This window comes from Pituophis catenifer, unplaced genomic scaffold (genome assembly GCF_029215685.1).
Source record: "Pituophis catenifer annectens isolate HBS135680 unplaced genomic scaffold, rPitCat1.0.hap2 SCAF_8, whole genome shotgun sequence".
Taxonomy (NCBI): Eukaryota; Metazoa; Chordata; class Lepidosauria; order Squamata; family Colubridae; genus Pituophis; species Pituophis catenifer.
This window is the reverse complement of record NW_027256888.1, coordinates 71,340,513-71,366,899: the sequence shown is the minus strand read 5'-3', so window position 1 is coordinate 71,366,899 and position 26,387 is coordinate 71,340,513.

The following is a 26,387-nucleotide window of genomic DNA, read 5'->3' as shown; positions in this document are numbered from 1 at the left end:
GAAGCACGGGGGGGTCGCACACACATGCTCAGGAGTGGGGCACAAAGAATTATGGGTATGGGCATGTATGCGCATGACCCCCCCCGCGCTTCCCCCGCTTTTGGCACATGATGGCAAAAAGGTTAGCCATCACTGCCCTCCACCATTTCAGGCAAGTGAGTTGTCCAATCTCTTCTTAAAAACTTCCAGTGTTGGAGCAGTCACAACCTCTGGAGGCAAGTTGTTCCACTTATTAATTGTTCAAACTGTCAGGAAATTTCTCCTTAGTTCTAGATTGTTTCTCTCCTTGATTAGTTTCCACCCATCGCTTCTTTTCCTGCCTTCAGGTGCTTTGGGAATAGGTTGACTCTTCCTTGTGGCAACACTGTTGTCTTGTCACCCTTAGTCCTTCTCTTCATCAAACTAGATATACCCAATTCCACCAACCATTCTTTATATGTTTTATCCTCCAGTCCCCAGTGATCTTTGTTGCTCTTCTCTGCACTCTTTCTGAAGTCTGAACATCTTTTTTACATTATGGCGAGCAAAACTGGATGCAGACTTCCAAGTGTGCCTAGGATTGCATTAGCCTTTTTGGCTGCTGCAAGTCACATATTAAAGTGATTGTCCGTTAGGACTCCAAGATCCCCCTCACAGTTATTACTATTGAGCGAGGTACCACCTATACCAGGGGTGTAAAACTCAAGGCCTGGGGACCGAATCCCATGGAGGTGCTTAGATGTGGCCCACGGGACTGCCCTGGGAACAGCAAAGGACCGGCCCGTGGTGCCTCTGCCAGTGAAAATGGAACTCAGGAGGGTGGCTCCATTTTCGCTGGCAGAGGGTTGCAGGAAACCGTCGCAGCCTAAAACGGAGCTTGGGAGGGCCACAGGCGGCCCTCCCAAGCTTCCTTTTCACTGGCAGAAGGTTGCAGGAGGCCATTGCAGGTTAAAATGGTGCTCAGGAGCCCGTTTTTGCTAGCAGATCACTCAGGCCACCACAGGTGCCCCCAACGCAAATGATGTCGACCTGGCCACACCCACCCTGGCCATGCCCATCCTTGCCCCCAAGGTCAAACACAACCCTGATGTGGCCTTCAATGAAATCGAGTTTGACACCCCTGACCTATACTATACTGTGCATTTGGTTTTTCTTGCCTAGATATAGAACCTTACCCTATTCTCCTTTATTGGAACTTTTATTGAAATTATTAGTTCTATATATTTCTACATGGCAAATGCATTGTTGTTTTCAGAAGTTCAAGAACGCTTAGTAACTGGAATAAGGTGGAGTTCACTCAGAGTAATTCCCTATTTCTCCACTGCTGTGTACTGTGTTTGCCATAGCCTTCCAACCTTCACTATGAAATAGGGCAGAAAAATGAGCCCACTATCTCATATTTGTCCACCTGCCTCTGGGTTTTTTCTCATCAAGATAGCTCCCATTTGTCCAATTTAGTTGTAAAATGACAACGCAGGAAAAATCTGTGGTTGTCGAGCTTTAGAATGGGCCATATAAAACAATTGCTTAGCTTCCCCTTCGAATCCAGCTATGAATTATGATTGGACAATGAATTTGATATTTTTCCCACTCTTTCCCTCCATCCTTGCTCTCTTTTTCATAACCTCACAGAATGATATACAGCCCTTGGTGGCTGAGAGCTCTAACAGTCATCAAGAGCAACAGAAAATGACAAATTGAAGTTGTCTGTGCCAAAACACTTGAGTTGGGACAAGTCAAATAAACATTAGGAAGCTTTCCAACGAAGTAAGAAATCAGCAGAAATGGTTTTTCTCTTAAAATAGAAAGAAAGAAAGAAAGAAAGAAAGAAAGAAAGAAAAGAAAAGAAAAGAAAAGAAAAAAAGAAAAGAAAAGAAAAGAAAAGAAAAGAAAAGAAAAGAAAAGAAAAGAAAAGAAAAGAAAAGAAAAGAAAAGAAAAAAAGAAAGAAAGAAAGAAAAGAAAAAGAAAGAAAGAAAGAAAGAAAGAAAGAAAAGAAAAGAAAAGAAAAGAAAAGAAAAGAAAAGAAAAGAAAAGAAAAAGAAAGAAAGAAAGAAAGAAAGAAAAGAAAGAAAGAAAGAAAGAAAGAAAGAAAGAAAGAGAAAGGAAAAGAAAGAAAGAAAGGAAAGAAAAAGAAAGAAAGAAAGAAAGAAAAGAAAAGAAAAGAAAAGAAAAGAAAAAGAAAGGAAAGGAAAGGAAAGGAAAGGAAAGGAAAGGAAAGGAAAGGAAAGGAAAGGAAAGGAAAGAAAGAAAGGAAAGAAAAAGAAAGAAAGAAAGAAAGAAAGGAAAGGAAAAGAAAGAAAGAAAGGAAAGAAAAAGAAAGAAAGAAAGAAAGAAAGAAAGAAAGAAAGAAAGAAAGAAAGAAAGAAAGAAAGAAAGAAAGAAAAGGGGAGATAAATTTTCTGTGCCTGAAATGCCTCACTCATTTTCCGCCACACGCTTCAAAATATTTCATTCTGGTGTTAAATCACACACTGAGAACATTTGCTTAGTATAATGCAGTGTTTCTCAACTTTGGCAACTTTAAGATGCATGGACTTCAAGTCCACGCATCTTAAAGTTGCCATGGTTGAAAAACAGTGGTTTAATGGAATGGAGATAGGAGACTACCATGTTTTTTGGACTATAAGATGCACCCAGTGGTGGGTTCCTCCCAGTTCGGTCCGGTTCGGCCGAGCCGGTAGAGGTGACGATATGACGTCACCGAACCGGTTCTCACCCCCCCCACCCCCCACGTTATTCTTACCTTTTATTTGGTCCCACCCCCAATCTATTGCTGCCTCCTGAGTCCCAGCTGATGACTAGAGGGAAAAAAACTGTTTAAACTCTTGCCGCGGGGCTTCAAAGGGCCGCCCTACAGCTGATCAGTGTTAAAAGCAAACAAATGAGTCGGGTCGTAAGTGCGAGGACCTTCCAGAAATGACTCTGACCAGCTAGCCACGCCCACCTAGTCACATGACCTCCAAGCCACACCCACAAAATAAGCCACGCCCACAGAACCGGTAGTAAAAAAATTTAGAACCCACCCCTGGACGCACCTAAATTTAGAAGAGGAAAACAACAACAAAAAAAGTTTTTGCCCTCCACGCATCCCATTTTTGGCCCTTTTTGGGGTCTTTTTTTTGGCCCTTTTCCAGCCTTTTTTCTGCACGTTTTTAAGGCTTTTTTCAGCCCATTTTTGAGGCTTGTTTTGGCCCGTTATTGAGGCTTTTGTCAGCCTATTTGTTTGGAAAAAAACAGGCTGAAAAAAAAGCCTTGAAAACAGACTGAAAAAAGCCCTGAAAATGGGCTGAAAGAAGGCCTGAAAACAGGCCCGAAAATAAAAAACAGCCGGCGGGTGGGCGGGGCTTCAGCAATATTCGGTCTATAAGACACACAGACATTTTCACCCCCTTTTGGGAGACAAAAAAGTGTGTCTTATAGTCCGAAAAATACCGTAATCCTAAAGGTGCTTTTTTTTTTTCTTTTTCAAGAGGCAACTGGGCTTTCTGGTTTTCTCTGAAGACATTTCACTTCTCATCCAAGAAGCTTCTTCAGCTCTGACTGGGTGGCAGGGAATGGAAGGATTTATATTCCTTGCAGACAGCTGGTCATTTGCATCCTTTTAGGGAGTCATTGGGGCCACTTGGGAGGTTTATCTGTGTCCTCAGAGTTTATCTGTGTCTTCACCATGACCTGAATGACTGAGAATCTCCATAGACATAGGAAAGCAATATTTAAAAATGGAGAATTTAGCTCCTTGGGAAAAAAATCAGTTTTAAGAAAACCTTATAAGTAAATTATTTCAGGTTTTAATTTTGCTTAATTAACTCTGGGTTTGATAAGCGGTGGCAATTGTAGAGACTCACAATACCTTTCAAAGAAATTGCTGATAATAATAATTGAAAAAATGATGGCTTCAGCCAGTAGGAAAAAAAAAAATCCTGCTGCCTGTCTCCTGTACTCTGCCTTTTAATAGGAAGATGATAAATATTGTCTTCAGATCTGCTTAAAAATTGATTACCCAATAAGTAAATCATGCAGTTTCCAGGAATGTATGCAGCATGATTGAGGGGGGTGGAAATTGTGTTTCTATTTGATCTGCATCCGAAGTGGTTGAATACGAAACTGCTTATTCAAATATCCAAAAATTAGGAATGAGAAAATGGTAATATGCTTGATTTGGGGATTTAAAATTATTAATAAATCTCCCCAAATGAAAAAGTGGCAGCTAGAGAGGAATTCATTATTGATTTGTTATTTGAAAGAGGAAATCAACTCCTAGGCTTTAAAACAAATGTTTTAAAATGATGATTTTGTAACCATGCAGAGGTGGGTTTCACGTATTGTTAGGACCGGTTCGCCTTCCGTGCATGCGCCTTGCTCGCGCCCGCTTTCCACGCAACTTTAATACCTGTATTAAAGTTATATCTGACCCAGTAATGTTTAGACTTTTTTTTTTCCAAATACTAGATGACAATAGTAGCAATTTTTAGTTCAAAATTTTTGTCATTAGAATTAATACCGTATTTTTCAGAGTATAAGACGCACCGGAGTATAAGACGCACCTACCTTTTTGGGTGAGGAAAAGAAGAAAAAGAAATCTCCCTCTGGCTCTGAGCAATTTTGCCTCCTTGCAACAAACAGCAAACAGCCTGCTTTACTTTCATTTTCGTTTTCAGCATAGCTTGATTAGCACAAGGAAAAAAAAAATCTGCTCCAGCAATTTACCTCCTTGCAGCAAGCAGCAGAGGCCTGGGCAAAACAGCTGAGAGCAAAACAGCTGAGAGTCAGGAGGCCAATCCAATCAACTTGTGCTAATTAGGCTGTGCTGAAGCTGAAAGGAGCTGTTTTTTCTTGCTGTTTGTTTGCAAGGAGGTAACTGCTGCGAGGCAGAGGCCAAAGGGTGGGGGCCAATAGGTGGGCGGGGCTACATTTGGTATGCACCTAAATTTTCACCCCCTTTTGGGGGGGGAAGGTGCGTCTTATACTCTGAAAAATACGATAGATTAAATGCATAATCCAGGTAGATCTTAAAGCGTGTGCATTAGTCCTGAAACTTATCCCTGAGCACAGTTCATATCATACATTCTCATTTGATTCACTGGCATGAGTGAATCTGATGAGATCTGGTATGATTATGCATTCTAAAAGATACGATCATCACTTTTAAAGAGGATCTTCAGATAGTGTATCTAACATCTCTTTTGGACTGAGAATCCCATGGACCATTTGAATTTCTGAGGCGTGTGATCTCTCCTGTTTCTAAGACCGGATTCATGTTCAGGGGTACCCGATCAGCAAATTAGAAAGATTTAATTCTGCTGCGCATCTTCAAATTGTAATAGCCAATATGATCATGGATATATCTATATCTATATCTATATCTATATCTATATCTATATCTATATCTATATCTATATCTATATCTATCTATATGGCTATTTTATATAGAAAATTAAAATAATTTATATAATTTATAGAAGATAGGTGAAAAAAACCTTGTGATCTTTGCAACCTATCATTAAAAGTGAATAATTAGGAAAAATGAGGGGTGTTTTACAGATTTCCTGAGAATTTCAAACTGATGAAAATCATGGGTGGGTTAGATATTACAGTAAAATTATCTTCAATCTATTTTTTTATTCAGTCAATGTCTATGGTTTTCCATCTCAGCAAGTGACTCTAGGTGGTGAACAATCTTCAGATTACAGATTAACAGAGTTGGAAGGGACCTTGTAGGTCATCTAGTCCAACCCCCTGCCCAAGCAGGAGACCCGACATCATTTCTGACAAATGGCAGTCCAATCTTTTCTTGAAAGCCTCCAGTGATGAAGCTCCCACAACCTCTGAAGGCAACTTCTGTTCCACTGGTTGACTGTTCTCACTGTCAGAAATTTTTTCCTTATTGCCAGGTTGAATCTCTCCTTGATCAGTTTCCATCCATTATTCCTTGTCTGGCCTTCAGGTGCCTTGGAAAATAGCTTGATCCCCTCCTCTCTGTGGCAGCCCCTCAAATATTGGAAGACTGCTATCATGTCTCCCCTGGTCCTTCTCTTCACTAGACTAGCCAAGCCCAGTTCCTGTTCTTCATATGTTTTAGTCTCCAGTCCTCTAACCATCCTGTTTGCTCTTCTCTGCACTTTTTCTAGAGTCTCAACATCTTTTTTATAGTGTGATGACCAAAACTGGATGCAGTATTCTACGTGTGGTCTTACTAAGGCTTTATAGAGCGATATTAGTACTTCACTTGATCTTGATTGTATACCTCTGTTAATGCAATTTAGTTGGTTTTTTTTTTTTTAATTAAACACATTTTAGGATTGCATTGGCTTTTTTGGCTGCCGCTGCACACTTCTGGCTCATATTTAATGGTTGTCTACTAAGGCTCCAAGATCTTCAATGCTACCTATGTGAAAAGCATGGTCTTGGATTCTTCCTTATTTTGGGAAAAACCACAAGTTTTAGATCCAAGCATAGACAGTTCTATCTGATGAAGTGGCAGGTGGAATCAATTTTAGCAAAACCGGATGGATTGCAAGGTATATCGGCAGTTAAAATGAATGCAACTTATGCAGTTCAGGAAATCAGTTAAATGAGGAAGCTTGGACAAGTGCAATAAAGCTAAGCATCATTAGTCTCTCTTAGAAGTTGTTAAATGTTGTGTAAATGATGCAAAAGAGTCTCAAATGTGCCTTCCTGATGTGAGCAGATTTCTGATTGATCTCATTACAACATCCTAAGGAGCACAGAGAGATAATGTCTGGCATGCTTATTTACAGCATGAATATGGCTGCTCTACAATCAATGGAACTTGGATTGCAATCTAACATTCAGGGTGCCTGCCAGATTTATTAAACTTTTAAATTTTTAGATGCATGAAATAAACAGGTTCCCAATTTTTATGGAAGCCAGAAGAAAAACAGTGTGAAGGCCACTTTCACAGAGGTGCGTGCCGGAAAGAATGATGAAAATAAGTATTTTGGTCTGAAATTTTACACTTGGCTAATGATGCTTTTGTACACAAACACTTGTTGTGTTTTTGCTTGGGAAGAATCATTTGGCCAGGTGGCAACCAATGGTGGGTTGCCCCTGGTTTAGACCGGTTCGCAAGAACTGGTAGTAAAACCGGCAGGTGGCCCCGCCCACCGCCCCAGATGTCATCATCAGTGATCTGCGCATGTGCAGAAGCTTCTGTGCATGCGCAGAAGCAAGGCGTACGCGCAAGTGAACTGGTAGTAAAGATAAGTGGAACCCACCCCTGGTGGTAACCTCAAGATCTTAGATCATGACCATTGTGCCCATCCTATATTTGTAAACATAAAACCTCATCTGCAGGCTGCAGATGTAGAGATAATATCTTCGTTCCCAGGCTCTTGGGATTCAGTTATGGCACAACTACTACTTGTGAAAAGCTAGATCAAAAGACATACATGAATATGTTAACAAGCACTACTTATTAAAATCTAATACGCTGCCCTTTCTAAGACAGTTATTTGTGACATGGATTGATTGATTGATTGATTGATTGATTGATTGATTGATTGATTGATTCATTCATTCATTCATTCATTCATTGACTGTTTGGCTCCCAGTAATTCTGGGCAGTTCACTATGTAAAAGACACTGAAAAATAACAGTAAATACAATAGTATTCATGAGTATCGTTGAGGCTTGGTCAATATTCTTTCTGAAATTAATGGTATAATTCATATAATAATTAGTTTCACTAAATTGCTTTTGCGCTTCCTTCTTATCACCCCAATCCAAAAACAAAACAAATTAACTGTATTTCTTATTAATCTGAAAGGGGAAATTACATTCTAAATAAGAAATAGTTCCTTGAAGCAGAGAATAGGAGGCTTCTTAGACCTATTTTCCATTGTGGGAGAAGGAACACACACAAAAGATCCTTTTGCTTTCTTAATCAAATGAAATCCCAAAGCTGAAAATCCTTCTCCAATAATAACACATTTAAGTAAAATTTGGGAAGCCTACTAAACATCCCCAAACAATAAGTTGTCCTATTTTTTTTTGCCCTAATTCTATTTAATATAATTCAATTTTATTTTTAAATTAATCTAGGAACATGAACTAAGAAGAAATGTATTGTTGGTGTAAATCAATTGTGTAGCTGGCCTGGCATTCAGTCTACCCATTCATGATCTTTCAGGGAACTTCAGAAATGTTAATGTTTGTAAAAAAGATGTGATTTTAGAAATACGTAATATCATTTAACTAGAAATCCAATATATTTCATCACAATTGGAAACACTGAGTCTAACTGAGTCTGCTGCGATGGCCCATCAAATGAAAGATTCTTTAAATGAAGAATCAATATCCGCAAAGTAGTATGCATAAATGTTCCATAGTTGCACTTGTGTGTGAAGAATTACTAAGCATTAGTAATTTCACCATATGGCCACTGGACTGACTCAGTGGCTACCTATAGAGCAGATAGGGTGATATGATTATTAGATCAGTGCAGTGGTGGGATTCACTTACCTTCCCTACCGGTTCGCAAATGTGAGCACATGCACCTTGTCTGCGCACGCACACGGCCTTCTGTGCATGTGCAGTGCTCGCGCATTACGTCCGGGTGAATGGGCAGAGCCTCCCACAGTTGCTGCTACCAGTTTGCCTGACCCGGAGAGAACCGGCTGAAACCCACCACTGGATCAGTTCTTTTTAAATTATTATCAAGCAGAATTGTTAAAAAAAACAGAAGCTACCATCTTTGTCTTCTAGAAGAATACAGCTCTATTCCAAACAATTTGACTATCACTCAGGAGATAACTATCCACTGTCTTGTCTGGACTGAGCTTCAGTTTGTTGGGCTTCATCCAGACCATTAGGCAGCTAGGAACGGATTCTATAATTTCATCTTCATCTGAATCCAATGAAAGAAACAGAGCTAGGTGTCATCAGGATATAATGACACGCTACCTCGGAATGAGCTCATTCAATAGTTGATGTAGATCAGGGGTGTCAAACTCGATTTCATTGAGGGCCGCATCAGGGTTGTGTTTGACCTCGGGGGGCCAGGGTGGGAGTGGCCCAGGTGGGCGTGGTCACCATGATGTCACTCGTGTCGGGGGCGTCTGTGGCAGCCCAAGCACTCTGCCAGTGAAAATGGGCTCCTGAGCTCCGTTTTCGGCTGTGATGGCCTCCTGCATCCCTCTGCCAGCGAAAATGGAGCTCACATGGGCAACCTCCTCAGCTCCATTTTCCTTGGCAGATGAACCATGGTCTGATCCTTTTCTATTTCCAGGGCAGCCCCATGGGCCAGATCTAAGCACCCCGCGTGCCAGATTTGGCCCCTGGGCCTTGAGTTTGACACCCCTGATGTAGTTACTGAAGAAGATAGAGATAAAAATGGAACCATGTGGCACCTCACAGAGTATATACTATGGAATTGAGCAGAAACCCTTCTACTGACTCAGGAGCACCATATTTTAGGGGAGAGCCATCTAGTTAGGAGTGGAATCATATCAAGGCTAGGAAAACATCTGTAGAAGAATTGAAAGAAAGCCATTGAAAGGTCAAAGAGAACCAGAAGGGTTCCATTCCCTCTGCCTCTCTTTCAGCAATAATAATCCGATGGGTTAAACAAGGCAATTTCAGTGGGGGGGAAAAACAGGCATAAACCCCACTTGAAATATATGGAATTAATGGTATTTGCCCTGCACCAAAGGTCTGGCGGGCTGCGGCTAGACACCGTCAGCCCCCACATGCTCTTCGCCTTTCATGCTGGCCACGCCCATCCCCAGGGCTTATTTTTGGGATTGAGTTTATATTAGGCCCACCCCAAAAAATCAGGCTAGGGCTTGTTTTTGGGGTGGGTCTTATTTTCGGGGAAACACAATATCCAGAAAGCCTGTTTCACCCAAGAATAATTTGAACCTACCAGCCATTGCACAATATTTTTCAAGCATATTTTCTGTTCAGAAAAACCTGGATTTGACTGTAGCTAAAGCTCCTGTAAAATAGCAAAATTTACAGCATTTGTGCATTCCACTTATTTATAGCATCAAATTCTTTCTTGTTCTTTCTCTCTTAAAGCCATGGGAGAATAGATGTTGGCTAAGCCATAAGAGGAGGAAATATGGGTTTTATTTCCCCATTGGCCCCCAAGTGCTTAAAATAAATAGTAACTACAGTGGCTTAGATCCAACTCCATTTTTTTTCCCAGGAGTAAAAAAAATTACTTTGCCATTGCTTGTCAGATGAACAAACCAAACCATTTCATTTGAGCTGCAGGCTTAGGAAGTTGAGATAGCTGTACTGGAGACCAAAAAAATCTATGCCAAAACGGTCAGACTTATTAAAATCAAGGTACCTTTATTTTATCTTTCTATCAACTATCATATTACTTTAATATTGGACTTGGATTGAATTTATGTGATGTTTTTTTTAATCTTCTCCGCACGGTTTTCATCATAATCCTGTCCAACCAAAGAGACGTGTTTAGGGTTTCTTATACCAAGCAGATTTTCTGAACAAAATTTTATTTTCTTGGGTGACTTGCGTGCATGTGATTTATTTCTGGTTTGGGGGCTGCAGAGAAGTCACATGAGAAACGGTTCTCATTTCCAGGTCATGTTAAAGATTATTTTTTTCCTGGGTGGTGATAGAAAGGAAGGAAAGAGTGAACTTGTTAGAATAAGGTTGATGAAAGGGTTTTTTAAAAAAGCATCTTTGGTCTGGAGGATATAAAGTTCATGTTTGTTAAGCCTGCAACTATGGATGAACAAGTGTAGGTAAGCAGATATATGAACTACTTGCTGTGTTAATTCCTTAACAGAATATGCATTAACAATTATGCATTATAGCTACCCTTTAAGTCATGTGTAGTTGAGGAGGAGATGAGGTGATGATACAAGAAGGCTAATTTGCTAAAGAATCTCTAGCATCCATGGAAACTTTGCACCACCTTGAAATAAAATTGCTCTCCTTGTCTTACCTACCAATTCACTTTTGGTGCTAGGAGTCTGAAAGCAGCCTAAACAGGGGTGGGATTTAGCCAGTTCAGACCAGTTCGGGCGAACCAGTAGCTCCGACGATCAGCTGAGAGTGAACCATTATCTTCACATAATGTGGCCAACATATGATCATTGCACAAATGATCATTTGTGCCTCAAGTGAGGACTCTGGATTGATTTGCTCTATGATCCATTTGTTTGCTTTCTTGGCTATTCCTGGTATTTTCAATGATCTTCTCCAACACCAAACTTCAAAGGCATGATTACTCTTTTTATTCTATGGCTTCAAACCCAACTTCCTCTTCCATGGACTGTCATAGGGAAAACCAATTCTGATTGGTTTTGCAACATTGTCTCTCCTACACATTTTAACTAAATCCAATCCTGTTTAGGTTTTTTTTTAGATAAGGGAAGATTATTGATCAAGCTGGTAGAGCTGCATGATGGCCCAGAGATGGAGCTCTCGCCTCACAATCAGGAGCTGTGAGTTTGATCAGATATTTCTCTCTCTGGACACAATGATAGCTTGGAGCCTGGATGGAGCCTGGATAGCTCAGCAGACTAATGCATTGTAATTTAACTCCAGCTGTCTGCAATTAGTAAGTTCGAATCTTGCCAGGCTCAAGGTTGACTCAGCCTTCCATCCTTTCTAAGGTAGGTAAATTGAGGACCCAGTTTGTGGGGGCAATAAGCTGACTTTGTAAAAATATACAAAAATATGAAGGCTATTACTTAACGCATTGTAAGCCGCCCTGAGTCTCCGGAGAAGGGCGGCATATAAATAATTTTTTTTAAAAAAATGAGCGATTGTCTGCTGTGAACTCTAGATAAGAGTCAGGAAGGGTATCCGGCCAGTAAACACTCAGCTTCATTTATTCACCCCGATTCCACCTTGATGCAAGAGATTACAGGCTTGTTAAAAGGAACAAAATTAATCTAGCTGATACAGTATTCATTCCTATGAATGAATGAATGAATGAATGAATGAATGAATGAATGAATGAATGGAAAAAAGTGAGGGGTGAAAATAATTGATCACTGGAAGAGGATACATACATGAGAATTAAAAGTGTTGAGTGGTAATATATGGGCAAACTTCACGTGTGTTGATTCTTTCCATACAGATTTCCACTATAGGTCTTGCAAAGGTCTTTGGTTAAGAACATAAGGAATCTGCCAAGTAGATTGTGTATCTTGTGTCAGGCTGCATATCTGACAAACTAGACAGTGATCTACAAAAATATGATTATATAACGTGTTTCTGTTTAAATTGGCATAAGACTTTTTGTTGTCAATAGTTGTTAAACTATAGTCATAACTCACTTTTCACATATAGCATACATTGATTTTTTTTTCCTCCAAAGATTTCAGTCTGTAAAATTTAGGTTGCAATTTTGAAGGCATACATTGCTGGTGTTATGTCTAGACTTAAAATTGCTGACTTTAAACTGCTTGAATTAATTTTATTTACTTGTTTAACCGAGACACTAGACCAGTGATGAAATCCAAATTTTTTTACTACCAGTTCTGTGGGCATGGCTTGGTAGGCATGGTGTGGCTTGGTGGGCATAGCTTGCTGGGCCTGGCAGGGGAAGGATACTGCAAAATCTCCATTCCCACTCCACTCCAGGGGAAGGATACTGCAAAATCTCCATTCCCATCCTACTCTGGGGCCAGCCAGAGGTGGCATTTGCTGGTTGTTTGAACTACTCAAAATTACTGCTACCGGTTCTCCGAACTGCTCAAAATTTCTGCTACCGGTTCCCCAGAACCTGTCAGAACCTGCTGGATTTCACCCCTACACTAGACTGTCTGTAGATAGGTTCATAATGTACAACTATATGATTAAAAAATAAAATACAGAATAAACCAGGAAAGAGAGGGGTAACCTGGCCAAACCCCACAGAAGACATAACACATAAAGACATAACTCTTTCATTCACATTAATAAAGAGCTCTGGGTATTGAGCACTTGTCTAAAATTGAAAACCTTTCTGATATGCTGGATTAACAGTCTCAGAATTCTCAGCCAACCTGACTGCGCTTTGTGTCACGTTCCAGCATTTAGCAAACAAGAAATGCAGACAACGCAGTTAAGTGTGGCACTTTTTATCTTGCAAGCGTGAAACCCGGCACGGAGTGGCAAACAATGAAGAAAACAAAGTCAGTGCTACTGAGGTTTAACCCTCCACCTCTTAAATGCTCTCTACCCCACTCCACAGTTCCACCCCCTGGGCCCTGCCCCATATACTTCCCACCCCTCACACGCCACCAATTTGCTGGCTGCGTCCTTGCAGTGTCAGAGCTTCTCGTCCGGCACGCCATACTCTTTTCCAGCATGCCATGCACCCTGCGCGCACTCTGCCGCTCAGCTGTTCGGCGGTGAATCAGCTGTTTGCTAAGCCCGCGGCTCAGCTGTCTGTTTGAGGGCTCCGTAGATGCAGCAGGCTTTCTGCAGTGTCCCTGCAGCATGCATGCCCTCTGTAGGGCTCAGCTGTGCGGTATGCAGGTGTTCGGTGTCCGTGGGCATCAGTGGGCATGGGCAGCAGGAGGCTTGGGCGCGCTTCCCAGCTGGAGGCTCTCCTTCCCCTCCCAAATGGCAGCCCCGGGCCAGCTAGTGAACCGGGGGCTGACACTTTGCTTATTTTGGATAGTAGTCCAACACCTTCTATTATCAAAGTGAATGTCTGCTTTTGAGACCTAAAGATACCCCATTTTAATGTACAAGATTGCAGTATAAAATCTTCAGCACCTGATTGCTAATCCAGCTAGATAAATTTGACCAGTGAACTGTTACCCATCTGCAGCTCCGTAACGCTCGGTCATATATGCTCCCTCAGCTTGTTGACAAAGCTCCTTGCAATCCGCCTTCCTGCATATTGCAATAAACTTGCCAAAATGAATAATTCCTGATGTTGTGCCTCTACATAACATGTTTTCATTTAAAATGGGGGCAGGGAAAAAGTTTTCATTTATTTTAAAGATGCGGGTCAGGCAATAGATACCCTAAGGGGATATTTCCTGCGCGCTTAAATTAATAACTTATGCATCATTAAACTTTCTCCTGAGCCCAAGACATCCATTGGTGATATAGCTTCCTTCACCTAGTTATAAGAGAGCTGAACTATCGGCAAGGTTGTTCCACTAGCAGCCCAAACAAATTGATTAATAAAAATGGGTTACCGCTGGGAAAAACCACAAAGTATTTCATTTGACGTCAACATTTTGTTGATCTTCAATTGTATCTTTTTCAATTGTCAAAGGATATGATATTAATAGATCAAGGATACTACATGTCTTGCAACAGCCCAAACCATCAAAGCCTGCTTACATATACATCTAATACATATAGACATAATATATCTATGCATTCAAACACCCCATTTTGTCAAACATTTATTGATTGATTGATTGATTGATTCGATTTATATGCCACCCTTCTCCGGAGACTCAGGGCGGCTTACAATGCGTTAAGCAATAGCCTTCATACTTTTGTATATACCTGCTTAGTAGGGCTTTCGCCCCCCCACCCCAAGCGGTGTTCTTTTTTATACAAAGTCAGCTTATTGCCCCCACAATCCGGGTCCTCATTTTACCTACCTCGAAAGGATGGAAGGCTGAGTCAACCTTGACCCTGGTGAGATTTGAACTTGCAGTAATTGCAGGCAGCTGGTGCTACTTAACAGCACTTTAGTCCACTGCGCCACCAAGGCTCTTATATAAATGTAACACCAATGCCATACAATGGTTGAAATGTGGATAAATGCTCTTCATTTGTCCCAAAGGTGCTTTTCCAAAAGGCAACTTTCTTGTTTTTCTTGGAATATTGCATTCAGTTTTGGTCACCACGATGTAAAAAAGATGTTGAGACTCTAGAAAGAGTGCAGAGAAGAGCAACAAAGGTGATTAGGGAACTGAAGGCTAAAACATATGATGAACGGTTGCTGGAATTGGGTATGTCTAGTTTAATGAAAAGAAGGACTAGGGGAGACATGATAGCAGTCTTCCAATATCTCAGGGGCTGCCACAAAGAAGAGGGAATCAAACTATTCTTCAAAGCACCTGAGGGCAGGACAAGAAGCAATGGGTGGAAACTAATCAAGGAGAGAAGCAACCTAGAACTAAGGAGAAATTTCCTGACAGTTAGAACAATGAATCAGTGGAACAACTTGCCTCCAGAAGTTATGAATGCTCCAACACTGGAAGTTTTTAAGAAGAGATTGGACAACCATTTGTCTAAACGGTATAGGGCAGTGATGGCTAACCTTTTTGCCATCGTGTGCCAAAAGCAGGGGTCGCATGGGGGGGGATCGTGCACGTGCGTGCCCACACCCAAAATTCAATGTGCCCTCCCCCACAAATGCACATGTGACTCCCCGTGCTCCCCCCCACTTTTGGCATGTGATGGCACAGTGGGCCTGGTAGGCCCATTTTTTGCCCTCCCCAGGCTCCAGAGCCTTTCTTGGAGCCTGGGGAGGGCGAAAACGGCCTTCCCCATCCCCCTGGAGGCCCTCTGGAGGCTGGAAACGGCCTGTTTCCCGACTTCTGGTGGGCCTGGAAGGCCCAAAAATCAGCTGGCCGGTGCACATACACACGCTGGAGCTGAACTAGGGCAACCCTTGCGTGCCCACAGAAATGGCTCCGCGTGCCACCTGTGGCATGCGTGCCATAGGTTCACCATCACAGGTATAGGGCTTCCTGCCTGAGCAGAGGTTTGGGCTTGAAGACCTCGAAAGTCCCTTCCAACTCAACTCAACTCAACTCAACTCAACTCAACTCAACTCAACCCAACTCTTCTCTTCTCTTCTTCTCTTTATTCTATTCTATTCTATTCTGTTCTATTCTATTCTATTCTATTCTATTCTATTCTATTCTATTCTATTCTATTCTATTCTATTGTTTTTCTATTCCTCGAAAACATTTTGCTTCTCATTCAAGAAGCTTCTTAGTTCCTCAGAACTGAACAAGCTTCTTGGATGAGAAGCAAAAATGTTTTCAAGGAAAAAGCCAAGAAAGCACAGTTGTCTTTTGAAAAAAGCACCTTTCGGACAACCATGATCTGGATGATTGAAAATCTCCTTGGACATTTTGCCTTTTATTTGATTTATTAAAAGGAATACTCGGTATTTGTTTTCTTTCTTTTTGTTCCTCGGCTCAAGGGTCACTGATGATGTGCTATAAACGATCTTTCCGGTCTCTTGTTCCCCTAAAAACGAATGCAATGCATCCCTGTACATTTTCACCTGTTTATCTTTCAACCCATCGCAAATGAAAATAGGGGGAGCAGGTGCCTTTACAGCAGCTGGAAAGCAATGAAACATGTAGTTATGGCTTCCACGCTTACTGAGCCAGAGGCGAGGTAGTCATTATTAATGCAGGATATATATTTTTTAATTTATTTCAGCGTTCCTCAGCAAATAAAATGTGGAAGATAAGGAGTCACTCATCAGGGTCTGGCTAGGTCTCATTTCTGCCCATATGAAAATTTCCTGGTGAACTTGCATGATTAACGCTGCACAAAATAGAAGCCTGTCTACCATGGGCACTTGCCTCATGCTTGTCAGTCGGATGATCTCCAAGGCGACTGTGTTACAACTTAGATGCATGCAGTTTTGTTATATAAAAGACCCTGCAGCCACTGGAGATGAAAAAATTCACACTAGAGATAAGGAAAAGTGTTCCTGCCCAAGGACGTCTTTATCTTTATTTTTCAGCAATAGAGTCCCTTGGAAACTCTGGGAAAGGCCAGAAGCCAGTAATGAGTGGGATCGTGATGCCCACGGCATGAAATGAAGGGAAAATGGGGAACGCTGAAAAAAACAATAATAATGAAGACACCTTTCCAGAAAGGAAAAAAAAAAAAATACTTGCAGAAAACACAGAAATGTTATCCAGCAGAATGGCAGTTCCCTTTTAAAATATGGAAAGTTCATCATTAAAATTTTAAACAAGGTCATGGGCCGACAGAATAATAATAAAATATTAATTTTCATAGGGGCGCGATGGCTCAGCAGTTAAAGACTCTGAGCTTGTCAGCTGGAAGGGTGAGGGTTAGGGTTAGAGTTAGGTTTAGAAGCTGGAAAGCTGACAGCCTGGGTTTGAGACCCCTGAGTGCCATGCAATGTGGGGTTCCTTGCCCCAGCTCCTGCCTCTCTAGCAGTTCCAAAGCATGCAAATGCGAGTAGATAAATAGGTACCACTTCAGTGGGAAGGGAACATTGTTCTGTGCACTCTAACATACCGTTATGAAGGCCACATGACCAGAGAAATGTCTTCAGATAACACTGGTTCCATCTCCTAGGAAATGGAGATGTTATTATCATTTAATGACTTTAAATTACCGTATCTTTCGGAGTATAAGACGCACCGGAGTATAAGACGCACCTACCTTTTTTGGTGAGGAAAAGAAGAAAAAGAAATCTCCCTCTGCCTCTGAGCAATTTTGCCTCATTGCAGCAAACAGCTTTACTTTCATTTTCGTTTTCAGCATAGCTAGGTTAGCACAAGGAAAAAAAATCTGCTCCAGCAATTTACCTCTTTGCAGCAAGCAGCAGAGCTCTGCGCAAAACAGCTGAGAGCAAATCAGCTGAGAGTCGAGAGGCCGATCCAATCAACTTGTGCTAATTAGCCTGTGCTGAAGCTGAAAGGAGCTGTTTTTTCTTGCTGTTTGTTTGCAAGGAGGTAACTGCTGCAAGGCAGAGGCCAAAGGGTTGGGGCCAGTGGGTGGGCAGGGCTACATTCGGTGTATAAGACACACCTAAATTTTCACCCCCTTTTGGGGGGGGGGAAAGGTGCATCTTATACTCCGAAAAATACAGTAATTGGAGTGGTGCGGTGACCTAGAGGTGGAGCTCTCACCTCACAATCAGGAGGCTGTGAGTTCGATCCTAGGTAGAAGGAGATATTTCTCTCTCTGGGCACACTGAGAATATATCTGCTGAACAAAACTCCAAATTGGTGACAGGAAGGGCATCCGTCCAGTTAAAACACTCTGCTAGCTTCATTCAGTTGCCCAGACTCCACCCTGCAAGGGATTATGGGGTCGTTAAAAGAAGATGATGAATGACTTTAAATTAATTAAATAAAAGGGGACAATACGGATCCCATGTGGGCCACTGATCTTCTGCTCCAGGTTACCCCATTCCCCCATATCCTTGTTTCAAAGGAAAACAATCCTTTTAGCTCCCACATGTTCAAAGACATCATCTGCACTAACGCCAGCTTTCCACTTCATACCAATCAAGAGCTGGCAGGGGGTATGGATTTTGACAGGTCCAGAAAAGAGGTGTGTGCTCAGGAGATTAATTCCCCCATCCAATCTCTTTTGCTCGGGCTCTTCTCTGCTGCTCTTTACCTATGAAACAATTGCAGTTATACCATCGACACCACATTTACGTTGGCCTACAAAAACAGTTCTGAATGCAACAAATAAATCAGTCCAAGATCTAAGCACGGAATTTACTTAGCAACATATGGTCCCTCTTCAAAACCTGATCACTTACAGGCTGATTCTGGAACGATTCACTCCTCCATCTGCAAGGATCAGTCAGCATGCTCTTGCTTGCTGTTCCACTGTGATTTACTATACACATACTATACATACTTTCCTAGAAACAAATTCATACCCGTTTCATCATAACCCTGAATTAGATGTAATATAGAAGTGTTTAGGGACAACTTTTGTTACATTCCAGCAGAATTTTATATTGAAATATGTTTTTTTTTAAATTAGATTTATATGCCGCCCTTCTCCGGAGACTCAGGGCGGCTTACAATGCGTTAAGCAATAGCCTTCATACTTTTGTATATTTATACAAAGTCAGCTTATTGCCCCCACAAACTGGGTCCTCAATTTACCTACCTTAGAAAGGATGGAAGGCTGAGTCAACCTTGAGCCTGGGGAGATTCGAACTTGCAGTAATTGCAGACAGCTGAAAGTTAATAACAGGCTTTTAGTCTGTTGAGCTATCCAGGCTCCTGAAATGAATGTTAATTCAGTGCAATGTCTAAGTGTTCAGAGTATCGCAGCTCCATTTGGTGAGCAAGCTGTTTCCCTCTGGAGCTTGGCTCTAATTCATCCTTTCTTCTATGTTAGTGCTTCTCCATTGACTATAGTTCATTCATTGTCCTTCCTTCCTTCCTTATCCAGTGATGGGAAGGTTGGCTCCATTTGCACATAGAAAAACAGCTGGACAGTCTTGGTAATTGTTGAAATGGAACATTTGGGGAATTCAGCTCTGGCCACGATTGCAGGTTGGCTGGCTAGCAACTGGCAAGCCAGATGGGAAGAAATGAAATTGTCTGATTGGACCATGAATTAAAGCACTGTTAGTTGGAACGTTCACCCATTATTAAAAGTAATGGAAAATGAAATTTTCACACACTACAGCAATTCCCATTGTTTTCAAAGCAGGAAGTTGTTACTTATACAGACAAATAAAAAGAATCATTCAGGAATATAAACACGCATAACATTGATTCTGATGTAATGGCCTCTTGCTGACTAACTTATTGATCAAATCAACCTATTGAAAATTGAGGGCTGGCATCAAACTTCTAGTAAACAGTTTAAATTTAATTCATGTATCTCAAAAGTCCAAAAATATATATTAAGAAAATATACATTTTCAAAACAGCAACATAAAAATGTCTACGTGGAGCACCGATTTTGGAATATGAGAAATATTGTATGCATTCACAAAATGCATCTGTTTCTTTTCATATTTTCAAATATACTGAGAAAGAACCACTCTGATTCCAGGAAATAACAAAAAATATGCTGACTTGGACCAGAATAGGGTTTTTCAAATGTTTTGAGGCTGCAGAACCTCTAGTTTTAAATAAACCTGGAATCCATGGCAAAGCTCTAATGAGAGAAGAAATTGGCTTCATTCAGGAACTATGGGGGAAGGAGTGGGTTTTTGCCTTAATCAGTCATCATAGCATTCCATGGAACACAGTTTGAAAAATCTTGGACTAGACCATTATGTAAGCCAAGTCATACAATTCATTGGTTTATTTATTTATTTATTTATTTATTTATTTATTTATTTATTTATTAGTTTGTCAAACATGTACAAGATAGCAGGTATAAATATGAACATGTACATGAAGGAAGAAAATGAATACTGATAAATGGGGACAGTAGGACAGGGACAGTAGGCACGCTGGTGCGCTTATGCACGCCCCCTTTACGGACCTATTAGGAATGGAGTGAGGTCCACGGTAGACAGTTTGAGGTTGAAGCTGTGGAGGTTTGAGGATGTAACAATGTAGTCGGGTAGAGCATTCCAGGCATTGACCGCTCTGTTGCTCAAGTCATATTTTCTACAATCGAGTTTGGAGCGGTTTACCTTGAGTTTGTATCGATTGTTTGCCTATGTATTATTGTGGTTGAAGCTGAAGAAGTTGTTGACAGATAAGACGTTGTAGCAGACAATTTTGTGTACTAGATCAGATCGCAGGTGGCGCAGTTCCAGATTAAGCCCAAAATTTTAAGCCTGGTGGCATAAGGGATTTTATTGTGAGTAGAGGAGTGGAGTACTCTTCTCGTGAAATACCACTGGACCCACTCAATTGTATTAATGTCTGATATACAGTGTGGATTCCAGGCAGATGAGCTGTATTCGAGAACTGGTCTGGCAAAGGTTTTGTATGCCCTAGTTAGCAGTACTGAATGCAAAACACAAAGTCATACATTAGCAAGGCAAACAATACTAAGGCAATCATAACCTGTTCCTAAAATCAAATTATACCAGCTCAATCAGATGCTTGCATAAAATAAAAGACTGCTAGGGCAAAAATGCAATTTAAACCCTAGCAAAAAGACTAAATTGGAGCATGTTCAATCAATATAACCTTAGAGCAGTGACTTCTAGACAGGAGGTGGTTTATGTTACCAATAATATCGTACATACATTAATGAGTTACTACAAAGGGATGCAAAAACACTTCTTGAGAAAGATGCTGTGTTACATAATAATTATAGACACAACAGCAGCAAAAAAAAAATCTTGTTGATAAAGTATAGGGAAATTTTGATAATTATAAGTGAAAAGTCAAGAATGGTGAATCATTGCTTCTCTAGAGTTTTGTCCTTGTATCTTAAAGTAATAGTGCATCAAAACATTTTAGAGAATTTGTCTTCTCCAAAGACTTTACATAGAGTCCAACACAGAATTAACGTCACAGAATGGCGCGTTCTAGGCATAGAAATGGTTTCCATGTTATACAGCAGGGGTGAAATTCACTTACCTTCCCTACAGGTTCGCAAATGTGCACGTGCATGCGCAGAGGCCTAAAATGTCTCAAAAAAGTGACCTCATGATGTCCGCGTGGGTGGGCGGAGCCTCCTGCAGCCGTCACTACTGGTTCGCCCAAGCTGGGTAGAACCAGCTGAATTTCACCCCTGTTATACAGGTAGTCCTCGGCTTACAACAGTGCAATTAATGACCATTTGAAGTTACAACAGCCCTGAAAAAAAGTTACTTATGACCATTTTTAATATTTATGACCATTGCGGCATCCTCGCGGTCACATGATTTGGATGCTTGACAACTGGTTCATATTTATGATGGCTGCAGTGTCCCGGGGTCACATGATCATCTTCTGATAAGCAAAGTCAATAGAGAAGCCAGATTCACTTAACAACCATGTTACTAATTTAACAACTGCAGTGATTCACTTAACAAATGTGGAAAGAAAAGTCATAAAATGGATCAAAACTCACTTAACATAAATTCTGGGCTCAATTTTTTTTTTTTTTTAAATTTGATTTATATGCCGCCCTTCTCCGGAGACTCAGGATGGCTTACAATGCGTTAAGCAATAGCCTTCATTCTTTTGTATATTTATACAAAGTCAGCTTATTGCCCCCACAAACTGGGTCCTCATTTAACCTACCTTAGAAAGGATGGAAGGCTGAGTCAACCTTGAGCCTGCTAAGATTCGAACCTGCAGTAAATTGCAGGCAGCTGTGTTAATAACAGGGTGCGTAGACCACTGTACTATCAAGGCTCTTGTGGTCGAACGTCGAGGACTACCTGTATAGATTTCTTACAGATGAAATGTCAATGATTGGTTTCCAAGCTGTTCGTATCCTACTGGACATCTACAATCTACTGACATCTAAACGTTTGTTGTAAGAATTATATCAAGAAACAATCGAGGAACACAAATTTATTCCTAAACAACATACAACAATTTGGAGACCTTGTTGCTTGTAAGACATCAGTTTTAGAGTAGAGTAAGATTTTTTGGAAAGTCTAGTAAAATACTTAACCACTCAGCAGTTCCTATCAATATACACCCATACAGAAATTAATGGGATATTTGTTTAAGGAGAGTAGGGACCTCTGTTACTATTCTGTATCTATTTCTAAATCCATGGTCAAGGAGGATGCCTTTCAATTTTGCTAGTGAAACCAAACGTGTTTTCTTCAGTCCCCACAAGTTCTTCATAGAAGGAAGAATAGGAATCATGCCTATTTACACCTGTAGTTGGAGCCACCTGGTGCTCTTAGAAAGCCAGGATGTTCTTGCAGTTAAAATGATGGATTAAAATCAGAGACCAAGTTCAAGTCCACCCTTAGCCGGGAGGACTCATTAGCTGACTTTGGTCAGTCACCTTTTCACAATCCAACCTGACTCACAAGGTTGATGAGGGGAAAATGGAGGAAAAGGTGGAATGTATTGTGTTCCTAGAGGAAAACAGAATATAGCTCTAACAAATAACTAAACAAACTATATTGAAATTATCTGAGCTCTGTTTTTCAGCTTGAATATTTGCCTCTTGACTGTGCTTAGAATAACAAAAGATGGAATAAGAAAAAAATAATAATCACCTTCAGGTAGCCTAGAATAAAACAATAAAACAATTGTATCCTTTTAGTGTTCTGGCTAAATTGAAATAGCTAAATCAACTGTAATAGTGTGATCCCAGCACGAGAAGAATTCAGAGGATTCTCCCAAAGGTGGTTTTTTTCAAGAGGCAATTGGACTTTCTGGTTTTTCTTTGAAGACATTTTGCTTCTCATCCAAGAAGCTTCTTCAGCTGTGACTGGATGGTGGGGAATGGAAGGATTTATACTCCTTGCAGACAGCTGGTCATTTGCATTCTTTTAGCATATTGTTAACGTCACCTGGAGGTTTATCTGTGTCATCAGGGTCACCTGAGTGGTGCAAATGGGGTGGAGCCTTCTTGGAACTGTTGAAAGGACTGTGTTATAGATTGGAGATAGATGATGACGTATCTGTCAGTGTATAAGAATGTATGAACTGGAATAGCCATAACCACAAGTCAGCCAATGAGAACTGTTTGGTGACTGAGACACAGGATTTGTTGTGAGCCACAGCTCGGAGCCTGAGCGGGGCTTAGCTTAACTGTTCTGTGTATATAAGAGTTTGTTTGCTCCTTGCTCCTACTTCCTGTCCTTGTACTTACTACTTCTTATCTCTACCACGTTGCAAGAGCTGCATGGGTATTGTATACATGCATCATGTTTTATATTATTGTATATGAAGAAGTTTCTTCTATAAATGAATCCTGCTGAATTAGTTACTTGTGTGCTGGCTGGATAGCTACAGATTCTGACAGTATCCCTCTCCCTCTGTTGAGAGAGGGCTGTTCAATTTTGACATAGATGTCCTCTTTAACCCCTCTTTCAAGCCAGTGATCTCCTCTGTCCAAAATATGGATTTTGTTGTCTTCAAAAGAGTGGCCTGTGTCTTTTAAATGCAGATGGACTGCTGAATCTAGTCCTGATGCATTTTTTCTCCTATGTTGTGCCATGCATTTATGAATGTTTTGAAGACAACGAAGTCCATATTTTGGTTTGAAAGATACTGCATTCTAGCACTGTGCCCCCACAGTTCCTATTCTCATATATTCCCCAGTTTTTTGGAGAAAGAGCAGCCAGTCTACTAGTTCAGAGAAGAGGCATTAAAAACTGAAGACGTCTCAGTTGCAATGAGGAGAGAAAAAGATAAATTGGGTTATAAAACAAAGTAATCCAGTTGTTGACATTTCTGAAACCTCATCTCTTCCCCTTAATCCCTTCAATACGTTTTGCTAAGAAAAAAAAAAAAAGAAGGCTCTGTGAGAATCTTGCCAAGTTGGATATAGAGTTGAGTTGGATATAAAGAGTTGATATCAACCATGGCTGATCTTGAAAAAGACTAGCAGGTTTGGATCTGTTAAAACTGGAATGGAAGACGACCCAATTTTTTCTTTTTTTCCCCAAACCTTTTACTGATAAGTGATTGTACATTCATATCTGTAGGTATTTTGGAAGCAAAGAGTAGGTATTTATTTATTTAGCGTATGGCTTGTCACACACAGTATTAAAACACTTCATTTTTACAGGTTAGAAACAATTAAAACAATAATAAAAAAATAACAGTAAGAAAACCTAAAAGGAAAACAGAAATAACATTTCAAATTTTAATGTCGAGTTCGGAGATCCAGTCAGTAGCTGCCGTTGTTATGCAAAGGAAGTCCCTAGAATCTCCTGGATACCTTCTGTTAGGGCATTCCCTCACTATGTGCTGGATAGTCTGTCGAGGGGCCCCGCAATCACATTGTGCTGAAGGTGTCTTTCCCCATTTATACAGGGAGTCAGCACACACCCCGTGAGTTGTTCTAATTCTATTATATGTCACCCATATATGTCGGGGTAGGCTAAATCCTGGAGGTATACTACTAGGACTAATATGCTCAGAGACATCTTGGGGGGAACAGCTATTCCACGCCTCCATCCACTTTTGTGTGGTGTTCTGATGATCGGCCATCAACTTACGCGCTGTCAAGATTGGTGGATTTCTTGACTTTACTCGGCATCTTAAGAGATCAGGAATGTATCCATGTATGGGTAAAGAGTAGGTAGAATGTGCTCTTCTCTGAGATATGTAACTATGAGATAGGAGGAAGGGAGATTATAACAGAGAAGCCATCCATGGAATTTCTCAAGATGTTTTTCTCCAGATTTGTCCATGATTTTTCTTTTGCCAGCTTTTCCCCCTCCCAAATGTTGTCCCATTCTGTTCAATATTTGCAGGGTTGTTATCATGGCAGATGTAGGGATGGTGTCCTGACCTTGTTTACATAATTTATTTCCGACGTTCTGTTGGGTTGGAATTAATAAAATAGTCATGGAAAAAGGCAATAGTAGGGAACTACTTCTGTTATTATAGACCAGAAAACTCAATGGAATTCATTCTTCAATCAAGCTCAGCTCTTTGTGACTATTTGGATGCTAGTCATCAAGAACTGAGCTTGACTCAAGGTAAATTCCTTCCTTCCTTCCTTCCTTCCTTCCTTCCTTCCTTCCTTCCTTCCTTCCTTCCTTCCTTCTTTCCTTCCTTAACAAATGTACCATTACAGTTGTATTATTTACAAAATAACAATAATAACTATTCCATTAAGAGAAACAATCACACTTTTAAAGATCATGAGGTACTTCTGCATGATAATTAGATATTAGACTGTGAGTTATTACTTATAAATATCAGTGGGGGGTTGCCCCCGGTTCGCACCGGTTCTATAGAACCGGTAGTAAAACTGACGGGAGGCTCTGCCCACCGACCCCGATGTCATCAGAATGCTTCTGCACATGCTCAGAAGAGTGCGCGGGCACACGATCGAAGCGGGTAGTAAAGGTAGGTAGAACCCACCCCTGATAAATATCATTTGATATTTAGGTATTCCCAAATATTGCAATGATCAAAGAAGCTAATGCCATTGTCTTAATTTCTCTATGGATAAATGTTGATATTAATAACATTACAACAAAATGTTGCACATGTCACACTGAGAGTGAGATCCATTTAAGATTTTGCATCCTGACATTAAGGAGACACTTGTAATTTGTGCTCACTCTTTATGCCTTTCATTTTTTGTCTGTAGCTTAGATGCTAGAGTACTTTCTTTTGTGTAGCCCTTAATGTTTCAATTGTACTTCTAAAATTTTTGTCGTTCTGGAGCTAGAAATGCATGAAACGTAGTTAAAAAGTAAACAGAGCTGTGAGTTAGGGTAGAAAGAAGATTCTGCTTGATTGTGTTACGATAGACCCAATTTGCATAAACATCATATCAGATGCTGTCCTCATCTTTCAATAACAACTGTGAATTTCTATTTCCAAAAGATTGTTCAACTTGAGTTTTGCATGGCTTTCTTTTTTTTTATTTTATTTTTTATTAGGTTTTAACAATTAAACAATTCTAATTCATTTCATTTCATTTTTCATTTCATTTTAATCAAATTTCTATACCACCCTACTCCCGAAGGACTCAGGGCGGTGAACAGCCAAGATAAAATACAGATAATACAAATATTAAAAAATTCCTTAAAATTATTAAATATTTCGGCCGAAACACAGATTAAAACACCCAATTTGAAATCACGAATTAAAAATTTAAAAATTTAAAAGATGGGAGTTAGGCCAGGCCAGCT